Source organism: Haemaphysalis longicornis, unplaced genomic scaffold (genome assembly GCF_048455015.1).
Source record: "Haemaphysalis longicornis isolate Haplotype H1 unplaced genomic scaffold, Haemaphysalis longicornis Haplotype H1 scaffold_6, whole genome shotgun sequence".
Lineage (NCBI taxonomy): Eukaryota > Metazoa > Arthropoda > Arachnida > Ixodida > Ixodidae > Haemaphysalis > Haemaphysalis longicornis.
Window position 1 is genome coordinate 93,853,557 of NW_027526407.1, and position 11,247 is coordinate 93,864,803.

The 11,247-nt window shown below is 46.8% G+C and overlaps 2 non-coding genes across 2 annotated transcripts; both read right to left on the reverse strand.

Moving 5' to 3' along the window:
* Window positions 1–2,414: 2,414 nt before the first annotated feature.
* Window positions 2,415–2,486, reverse strand: Trnat-ugu (transfer RNA threonine (anticodon UGU)). The gene has a single exon. It is a non-coding gene; the product is annotated as a tRNA-Thr (tRNA).
* Window positions 2,487–6,308: 3,822 nt separating this feature from the next.
* On the reverse strand, window positions 6,309–6,380 carry Trnat-ugu (transfer RNA threonine (anticodon UGU)). The gene has a single exon. It is a non-coding gene; the product is annotated as a tRNA-Thr (tRNA).
* Between the last annotated feature and the right edge of the window lie 4,867 nt (window positions 6,381–11,247).

The following is an 11,247-nucleotide window of genomic DNA, read 5'->3' on the forward strand; positions in this document are numbered from 1 at the left end:
CGAACCCACGCCTTTCGATTACATGTCGAATGCCTTACCAATTCGGCTATCTGGGCGACTGTGTTCTCCTTCACTTTCTGGGCTATTTATATTTACTAGAATTGTATCTGACGCTTGAGGGTGGTAGCCAGCGCCACTCTGACTACACGGGGAGAAGGGGACCTTCTTTTCAACCCCCGGGGCGTGACTCAAACGTCTACAGCCTGTCATGAGCGGGTAACTGGCGGGAAACCCTCTTATGCTACCTAGGCATCAAGGCTGCCACAACCGAGACCCTCGCTAGGCTTTCGCAGAATAATATAGTAAGGAAATGAGGGGCTCGTTGAGGAAATACAGAAAGATAGGTCAGCAATCTACAACGCCAAAGGAGGCATAGGGGTGTGGTTAGGCTCTTTTCTTTTTTCACTACGGTTAATGAAGTAAACATTTTTTTTTAAATATACAGAAGAAAGAAAGAAAGAAAAACACGCACCCAGAGTGGGGACCGAACCCACGCCTTTCGATTACATGTCGAATGCCTTACCAATTCGGCTATCTGGGCGACTGTGTTCTCCTTCACTTTCTGGGCTATTTATATTTACTAGAATTGTATCTGACGCTTGAGGGTGGTAGCCAGCGCCACTCTGACTACACGGGGAGAAGGGGACCTTCTTTTCAACCCCCGGGGCGTGACTCAAACGTCTACAGCCTGTCATGAGCGGGTAACTGGCGGGAAACCCTCTTATGCTACCTAGGCATCAAGGCTGCCACAACCGAGACCCTCGCTAGGCTTTCGCAGAATAATATAGTAAGGAAATGAGGGGCTCGTTGAGGAAATACAGAAAGATAGGTCAGCAATCTACAACGCCAAAGGAGGCATAGGGGTGTGGTTAGGCTCTTTTCTTTTTTCACTACGGTTAATGAAGTAAACATTTTTTTTTTAAATATACAGAAGAAAGAAAGAAAGAAAAACACGCGCCCAGAGTGGGGACCGAACCCACGCCTTTCGATTACATGTCGAATGCCTTACCAATTCGGCTATCTGGGCGACTGTGTTCTCCTTCACTTTCTGGGCTATTTATATTTACTAGAATTGTATCTGACGCTTGAGGGTGGTAGCCAGCGCCACTCTGACTACACGGGGAGAAGGGGACCTTCTTTTCAACCCCCGGGGCGTGACTCAAACGTCTACAGCCTGTCATGAGCGGGTAACTGGCGGGAAACCCTCTTATGCTACCTAGGCATCAAGGCTGCCACAACCGAGACCCTCGCTAGGCTTTCGCAGAATAATATAGTAAGGAAATGAGGGGCTCGTTGAGGAAATACAGAAAGATAGGTCAGCAATCTACAACGCCAAAGGAGGCATAGGGGTGTGGTTAGGCTCTTTTCTTTTTTCACTACGGTTAATGAAGTAAACATTTTTTTTTTAAATATACAGAAGAAAGAAAGAAAGAAAAACACGCGCCCAGAGTGGGGACCGAACCCACGCCTTTCGATTACATGTCGAATGCCTTACCAATTCGGCTATCTGGGCGACTGTGTTCTCCTTCACTTTCTGGGCTATTTATATTTACTAGAATTGTATCTGACGCTTGAGGGTGGTAGCCAGCGCCACTCTGACTACACGGGGAGAAGGGGACCTTCTTTTCAACCCCCGGGGCGTGACTCAAACGTCTACAGCCTGTCATGAGCGGGTAACTGGCGGGAAACCCTCTTATGCTACCTAGGCATCAAGGCTGCCACAACCGAGACCCTCGCTAGGCTTTCGCAGAATAATATAGTAAGGAAATGAGGGGCTCGTTGAGGAAATACAGAAAGATAGGTCAGCAATCTACAACGCCAAAGGAGGCATAGGGGTGTGGTTAGGCTCTTTTCTTTTTTCACTACGGTTAATGAAGTAAACATTTTTTTTTAAATATACAGAAGAAAGAAAGAAAGAAAAACACGCGCCCAGAGTGGGGACCGAACCCACGCCTTTCGATTACATGTCGAATGCCTTACCAATTCGGCTATCTGGGCGACTGTGTTCTCCTTCACTTTCTGGGCTATTTATATTTACTAGAATTGTATCTGACGCTTGAGGGTGGTAGCCAGCGCCACTCTGACTACACGGGGAGAAGGGGACCTTCTTTTCAACCCCCGGGGCGTGACTCAAACGTCTACAGCCTGTCATGAGCGGGTAACTGGCGGGAAACCCTCTTATGCTACCTAGGCATCAAGGCTGCCACAACCGAGACCCTCGCTAGGCTTTCGCAGAATAATATAGTAAGGAAATGAGGGGCTCGTTGAGGAAATACAGAAAGATAGGTCAGCAATCTACAACGCCAAAGGAGGCATAGGGGTGTGGTTAGGCTTTTTTCTTTTTTCACTACGGTTAATGAAGTAAACATTTTTTTTTTTTAAATATACAGAAGAAAGAAAGAAAGAAAAACACGCGCCCAGAGTGGGGATCGAACCCACGCCTTTCGATTACATGTCGAATGCCTTACCAATTCGGCTATCCGGGCGACTGTGTTCTCCTTCACTTTCTGGGCTATTTATATTTACTAGAATTGTATCTGACGCTTGAGGGTGGTAGCCAGCGCCACTCTGACTACACGGGGAGAAGGGGACCTTCTTTTCAACCCCCGGGGCGTGACTCAAACGTCTACAGCCTGTCATGAGCGGGTAACTGGCGGGAAACCCTCTTATGCTACCTAGGCATCAAGGCTGCCACAACCGAGACCCTCGCTAGGCTTTCGCAGAATAATATAGTAAGGAAATGAGGGGCTCGTTGAGGAAATACAGAAAGATAGGTCAGCAATCTACAACGCCAAAGGAGGCATAGGGGTGTGGTTAGGCTCTTTTCTTTTTTCACTACGGTTAATGAAGTAAACATTTTTTTTTTTTTTTAAATATACAGAAGAAAGAAAGAAAGAAAAACACGCGCCCAGAGTGGGGACCGAACCCACGCCTTTCGATTACATGTCGAATGCCTTACCAATTCGGCTATCTGGGCGACTGTGTTCTCCTTCACTTTCTGGGCTATTTATATTTACTAGAATTGTATCTGACGCTTGAGGGTGGTAGCCAGCGCCACTCTGACTACACGGGGAGAAGGGGACCTTCTTTTCAACCCCCGGGGCGTGACTCAAACGTCTACAGCCTGTCATGAGCGGGTAACTGGCGGGAAGCCCTCTTATGCTACCTAGGCATCAAGGCTGCCACAACCGAGACCCTCGCTAGGCTTTCGCAGAATAATATAGTAAGGAAATGAGGGGCTCGTTGAGGAAATACAGAAAGATAGGTCAGCAATCTACAACGCCAAAGGAGGCATAGGGGTGTGGTTAGGCTCTTTTCTTTTTTCACTACGGTTAATGAAGTAAACATTTTTTTTTTAAATATACAGAAGAAAGAAAGAAAGAAAAACACGCGCCCAGAGTGGGGACCGAACCCACGCCTTTCGATTACATGTCGAATGCCTTACCAATTTGGCTATCTGGGCGACTGTGTTCTCCTTCACTTTCTGGGCTATTTATATTTACTAGAATTGTATCTGACGCTTGAGGGTGGTAGCCAGCGCCACTCTGACTACACGGGGAGAAGGGGACCTTCTTTTCAACCCCCGGGGCGTGACTCAAACGTCTACAGCCTGTCATGAGCGGGTAACTGGCGGGAAACCCTCTTATGCTACCTAGGCATCAAGGCTGCCACAACCGAGACCCTCGCTAGGCTTTCGCAGAATAATATAGTAAGGAAATGAGGGGCTCGTTGAGGAAATACAGAAAGATAGGTCAGCAATCTACAACGCCAAAGGAGGCATAGGGGTGTGGTTAGGCTCTTTTCTTTTTTCACTACGGTTAATGAAGTAAACATTTTTTTTTTAATATACAGAAGAAAGAAAGAAAGAAAAACACGCGCCCAGAGTGGGGACCGAACCCACGCCTTTCGATTACATGTCGAATGCCTTACCAATTCGGCTATCTGGGCGACTGTGTTCTCCTTCACTTTCTGGGCTATTTATATTTACTAGAATTGTATCTGACGCTTGAGGGTGGTAGCCAGCGCCACTCTGACTACACGGGGAGAAGGGGACCTTCTTTTCAACCCCCGGGGCGTGACTCAAACGTCTACAGCCTGTCATGAGCGGGTAACTGGCGGGAAACCCTCTTATGCTACCTAGGCATCAAGGCTGCCACAACCGAGACCCTCGCTAGGCTTTCGCAGAATAATATAGTAAGGAAATGAGGGGCTCGTTGAGGAAATACAGAAAGATAGGTCAGCAATCTACAACGCCAAAGGAGGCATAGGGGTGTGGTTAGGCTCTTTTCTTTTTTCACTACGGTTAATGAAGTAAACATTTTTTTTTAAATATACAGAAGAAAGAAAGAAAGAAAAACACGCGCCCAGAGTGGGGACCGAACCCACGCCTTTCGATTACATGTCGAATGCCTTACCAATTCGGCTATCTGGGCGACTGTGTTCTCCTTCACTTTCTGGGCTATTTATATTTACTAGAATTGTATCTGACGCTTGAGGGTGGTAGCCAGCGCCACTCTGACTACACGGGGAGAAGGGGACCTTCTTTTCAACCCCCGGGGCGTGACTCAAACGTCTACAGCCTGTCATGAGCGGGTAACTGGCGGGAAACCCTCTTATGCTACCTAGGCATCAAGGCTGCCACAACCGAGACCCTCGCTAGGCTTTCGCAGAATAATATAGTAAGGAAATGAGGGGCTCGTTGAGGAAATACAGAAAGATAGGTCAGCAATCTACAACGCCAAAGGAGGCATAGGGGTGTGGTTAGGCTCTTTTCTTTTTTCACTACGGTTAATGAAGTAAACATTTTTTTTTTTAAATATACAGAAGAAAGAAAGAAAGAAAAACACGCGCCCAGAGTGGGGACCGAACCCACGCCTTTCGATTACATGTCGAATGCCTTACCAATTCGGCTATCTGGGCGACTGTGTTCTCCTTCACTTTCTGGGCTATTTATATTTACTAGAATTGTATCTGACGCTTGAGGGTGGTAGCCAGCGCCACTCTGACTACACGGGGAGAAGGGGACCTTCTTTTCAACCCCCGGGGCGTGACTCAAACGTCTACAGCCTGTCATGAGCGGGTAACTGGCGGGAAACCCTCTTATGCTACCTAGGCATCAAGGCTGCCACAACCGAGACCCTCGCTAGGCTTTCGCAGAATAATATAGTAAGGAAATGAGGGGCTCGTTGAGGAAATACAGAAAGATAGGTCAGCAATCTACAACGCCAAAGGAGGCATAGGGGTGTGGTTAGGCTCTTTTCTTTTTTCACTACGGTTAATGAAGTAAACATTTTTTTTTTAAATATACAGAAGAAAGAAAGAAAGAAAAACACGCGCCCAGAGTGGGGACCGAACCCACGCCTTTCGATTACATGTCGAATGCCTTACCAATTCGGCTATCTGGGCGACTGTGTTCTCCTTCACTTTCTGGGCTATTTATATTTACTAGAATTGTATCTGACGCTTGAGGGTGGTAGCCAGCGCCACTCTGACTACACGGGGAGAAGGGGACCTTCTTTTCAACCCCCGGGGCGTGACTCAAACGTCTACAGCCTGTCATGAGCGGGTAACTGGCGGGAAACCCTCTTATGCTACCTAGGCATCAAGGCTGCCACAACCGAGACCCTCGCTAGGCTTTCGCAGAATAATATAGTAAGGAAATGAGGGGCTCGTTGAGGAAATACAGAAAGATAGGTCAGCAATCTACAACGCCAAAGGAGGCATAGGGGTGTGGTTAGGCTCTTTTCTTTTTTCACTACGGTTAATGAAGTAAACATTTTTTTTTAAATATACAGAAGAAAGAAAGAAAGAAAAACACGCGCCCAGAGTGGGGACCGAACCCACGCCTTTCGATTACATGTCGAATGCCTTACCAATTCGGCTATCTGGGCGACTGTGTTCTCCTTCACTTTCTGGGCTATTTATATTTACTAGAATTGTATCTGACGCTTGAGGGTGGTAGCCAGCGCCACTCTGACTACACGGGGAGAAGGGGACCTTCTTTTCAACCCCCGGGGCGTGACTCAAACGTCTACAGCCTGTCATGAGCGGGTAACTGGCGGGAAACCCTCTTATGCTACCTAGGCATCAAGGCTGCCACAACCGAGACCCTCGCTAGGCTTTCGCAGAATAATATAGTAAGGAAATGAGGGGCTCGTTGAGGAAATACAGAAAGATAGGTCAGCAATCTACAACGCCAAAGGAGGCATAGGGGTGTGGTTAGGCTTTTTTCTTTTTTCACTACGGTTAATGAAGTAAACATTTTTTTTTTTTTAAATATACAGAAGAAAGAAAGAAAGAAAAACACGCGCCCAGAGTGGGGATCGAACCCACGCCTTTCGATTACATGTCGAATGCCTTACCAATTCGGCTATCCGGGCGACTGTGTTCTCCTTCACTTTCTGGGCTATTTATATTTACTAGAATTGTATCTGACGCTTGAGGGTGGTAGCCAGCGCCACTCTGACTACACGGGGAGAAGGGGACCTTCTTTTCAACCCCCGGGGCGTGACTCAAACGTCTACAGCCTGTCATGAGCGGGTAACTGGCGGGAAACCCTCTTATGCTACCTAGGCATCAAGGCTGCCACAACCGAGACCCTCGCTAGGCTTTCGCAGAATAATATAGTAAGGAAATGAGGGGCTCGTTGAGGAAATACAGAAAGATAGGTCAGCAATCTACAACGCCAAAGGAGGCATAGGGGTGTGGTTAGGCTCTTTTCTTTTTTCACTACGGTTAATGAAGTAAACATTTTTTTTTTTTTTTAAATATACAGAAGAAAGAAAGAAAGAAAAACACGCGCCCAGAGTGGGGACCGAACCCACGCCTTTCGATTACATGTCGAATGCCTTACCAATTCGGCTATCTGGGCGACTGTGTTCTCCTTCACTTTCTGGGCTATTTATATTTACTAGAATTGTATCTGACGCTTGAGGGTGGTAGCCAGCGCCACTCTGACTACACGGGGAGAAGGGGACCTTCTTTTCAACCCCCGGGGCGTGACTCAAACGTCTACAGCCTGTCATGAGCGGGTAACTGGCGGGAAGCCCTCTTATGCTACCTAGGCATCAAGGCTGCCACAACCGAGACCCTCGCTAGGCTTTCGCAGAATAATATAGTAAGGAAATGAGGGGCTCGTTGAGGAAATACAGAAAGATAGGTCAGCAATCTACAACGCCAAAGGAGGCATAGGGGTGTGGTTAGGCTCTTTTCTTTTTTCACTACGGTTAATGAAGTAAACATTTTTTTTTTAAATATACAGAAGAAAGAAAGAAAGAAAAACACGCGCCCAGAGTGGGGACCGAACCCACGCCTTTCGATTACATGTCGAATGCCTTACCAATTTGGCTATCTGGGCGACTGTGTTCTCCTTCACTTTCTGGGCTATTTATATTTACTAGAATTGTATCTGACGCTTGAGGGTGGTAGCCAGCGCCACTCTGACTACACGGGGAGAAGGGGACCTTCTTTTCAACCCCCGGGGCGTGACTCAAACGTCTACAGCCTGTCATGAGCGGGTAACTGGCGGGAAACCCTCTTATGCTACCTAGGCATCAAGGCTGCCACAACCGAGACCCTCGCTAGGCTTTCGCAGAATAATATAGTAAGGAAATGAGGGGCTCGTTGAGGAAATACAGAAAGATAGGTCAGCAATCTACAACGCCAAAGGAGGCATAGGGGTGTGGTTAGGCTCTTTTCTTTTTTCACTACGGTTAATGAAGTAAACATTTTTTTTTTAATATACAGAAGAAAGAAAGAAAGAAAAACACGCGCCCAGAGTGGGGACCGAACCCACGCCTTTCGATTACATGTCGAATGCCTTACCAATTCGGCTATCTGGGCGACTGTGTTCTCCTTCACTTTCTGGGCTATTTATATTTACTAGAATTGTATCTGACGCTTGAGGGTGGTAGCCAGCGCCACTCTGACTACACGGGGAGAAGGGGACCTTCTTTTCAACCCCCGGGGCGTGACTCAAACGTCTACAGCCTGTCATGAGCGGGTAACTGGCGGGAAACCCTCTTATGCTACCTAGGCATCAAGGCTGCCACAACCGAGACCCTCGCTAGGCTTTCGCAGAATAATATAGTAAGGAAATGAGGGGCTCGTTGAGGAAATACAGAAAGATAGGTCAGCAATCTACAACGCCAAAGGAGGCATAGGGGTGTGGTTAGGCTCTTTTCTTTTTTCACTACGGTTAATGAAGTAAACATTTTTTTTTAAATATACAGAAGAAAGAAAGAAAGAAAAACACGCGCCCAGAGTGGGGACCGAACCCACGCCTTTCGATTACATGTCGAATGCCTTACCAATTCGGCTATCTGGGCGACTGTGTTCTCCTTCACTTTCTGGGCTATTTATATTTACTAGAATTGTATCTGACGCTTGAGGGTGGTAGCCAGCGCCACTCTGACTACACGGGGAGAAGGGGACCTTCTTTTCAACCCCCGGGGCGTGACTCAAACGTCTACAGCCTGTCATGAGCGGGTAACTGGCGGGAAACCCTCTTATGCTACCTAGGCATCAAGGCTGCCACAACCGAGACCCTCGCTAGGCTTTCGCAGAATAATATAGTAAGGAAATGAGGGGCTCGTTGAGGAAATACAGAAAGATAGGTCAGCAATCTACAACGCCAAAGGAGGCATAGGGGTGTGGTTAGGCTCTTTTCTTTTTTCACTACGGTTAATGAAGTAAACATTTTTTTTTTAAATATACAGAAGAAAGAAAGAAAGAAAAACACGCGCCCAGAGTGGGGACCGAACCCACGCCTTTCGATTACATGTCGAATGCCTTACCAATTCGGCTATCTGGGCGACTGTGTTCTCCTTCACTTTCTGGGCTATTTATATTTACTAGAATTGTATCTGACGCTTGAGGGTGGTAGCCAGCGCCACTCTGACTACACGGGGAGAAGGGGACCTTCTTTTCAACCCCCGGGGCGTGACTCAAACGTCTACAGCCTGTCATGAGCGGGTAACTGGCGGGAAACCCTCTTATGCTACCTAGGCATCAAGGCTGCCACAACCGAGACCCTCGCTAGGCTTTCGCAGAATAATATAGTAAGGAAATGAGGGGCTCGTTGAGGAAATACAGAAAGATAGGTCAGCAATCTACAACGCCAAAGGAGGCATAGGGGTGTGGTTAGGCTCTTTTCTTTTTTCACTACGGTTAATGAAGTAAACATTTTTTTTTAAATATACAGAAGAAAGAAAGAAAGAAAAACACGCGCCCAGAGTGGGGACCGAACCCACGCCTTTCGATTACATGTCGAATGCCTTACCAATTCGGCTATCTGGGCGTCTGTGTTCTCCTTCACTTTCTGGGCTATTTATATTTACTAGAATTGTATCTGACGCTTGAGGGTGGTAGCCAGCGCCACTCTGACTACACGGGGAGAAGGGGACCTTCTTTTCAACCCCCGGGGCGTGACTCAAACGTCTACAGCCTGTCATGAGCGGGTAACTGGCGGGAAACCCTCTTATGCTACCTAGGCATCAAGGCTGCCACAACCGAGACCCTCGCTAGGCTTTCGCAGAATAATATAGTAAGGAAATGAGGGGCTCGTTGAGGAAATACAGAAAGATAGGTCAGCAATCTACAACGCCAAAGGAGGCATAGGGGTGTGGTTAGGCTCTTTTCTTTTTTCACTACGGTTAATGAAGTAAACATTTTTTTTTTAAATATACAGAAGAAAGAAAGAAAGAAAAACACGCGCCCAGAGTGGGGACCGAACCCACGCCTTTCGATTACATGTCGAATGCCTTACCAATTCGGCTATCTGGGCGACTGTGTTCTCCTTCACTTTCTGGGCTATTTATATTTACTAGAATTGTATCTGACGCTTGAGGGTGGTAGCCAGCGCCACTCTGACTACACGGGGAGAAGGGGACCTTCTTTTCAACCCCCGGGGCGTGACTCAAACGTCTACAGCCTGTCATGAGCGGGTAACTGGCGGGAAACCCTCTTATGCTACCTAGGCATCAAGGCTGCCACAACCGAGACCCTCGCTAGGCTTTCGCAGAATAATATAGTAAGGAAATGAGGGGCTCGTTGAGGAAATACAGAAAGATAGGTCAGCAATCTACAACGCCAAAGGAGGCATAGGGGTGTGGTTAGGCTCTTTTCTTTTTTCACTACGGTTAATGAAGTAAACATTTTTTTTTTTTTTAAATATACAGAAGAAAGAAAGAAAGAAAAACACGCGCCCAGAGTGGGGACCGAACCCACGCCTTTTTTTTTTTTTTTTAAATATACAGAAGAAAGAAAGAAAGAAAAACACGCGCCCAGAGTGGGGACCGAGTGCATAAGAGGGTTTCCCGCCAGTTACCCGCTCATGACAGGCTGTAGACGTTTGAGTCACGCCCCGGGGGTTGAAAAGAAGGTCCCCTTCTCCCCGTGTAGTCAGAGTGGCGCTGGCTACCACCCTCAAGCGTCAGATACAATTCTAGTAAATATAAATAGCCCAGAAAGTGAAGGAGAACACAGTCGCCCAGATAGCCGAATTGGTAAGGCATTCGACATGTAATCGAAAGGCGTGGGTTCGGTCCCCACTCTGGGCGCGTGTTTTTCTTTCTTTCTTTCTTCTGTATATTTAAAAAAAAAAAAAATGTTTACTTCATTAACCGTAGTGAAAAAAGAAAAGAGCCTAACCACACCCCTATGCCTCCTTTGGCGTTGTAGATTGCTGACCTATCTTTCTGTATTTCCTCAACGAGCCCCTCATTTCCTTACTATATATATATATATATATATATATATATATGCATGAGAGGGTGGACGCACATATGAAAATGATGGTGGAACTAACGTTTCTACCGAAGCCCGGTCGAAACGTTAGTTCCACCATCGTTTTCATGCCTGCGTCCACCCTCTCACGTATTTGTGGAACCGAATCCCGTAAATTATTCATATATAAATATAAATATATATACATATATACAGTATTCGTAAACAGTCGGTTACAGAGCAAGATCAATAACAAAGAAGGTTCACTCACGTAGCGGCAACGGGACTTGCCTTCAGCAGAGTACAGTTACATGCTTTTGCTCACAAACATTTGGAACCCATTTCTTATATAGCTTTGCTGAAAACTGTGAGTAGGAGCGGAAGATGTTTTGGAAACATAGAGTATGCACGCAGGTGGGGAATGCCCATGGTAGAACAACAAAAAAGAAAGGAGAAAAAAGAGAAAGAAAGGGGTCGTATTAAGAAAGCAGCTCTCAAGGTCGCACCACGACAGGCCAACGT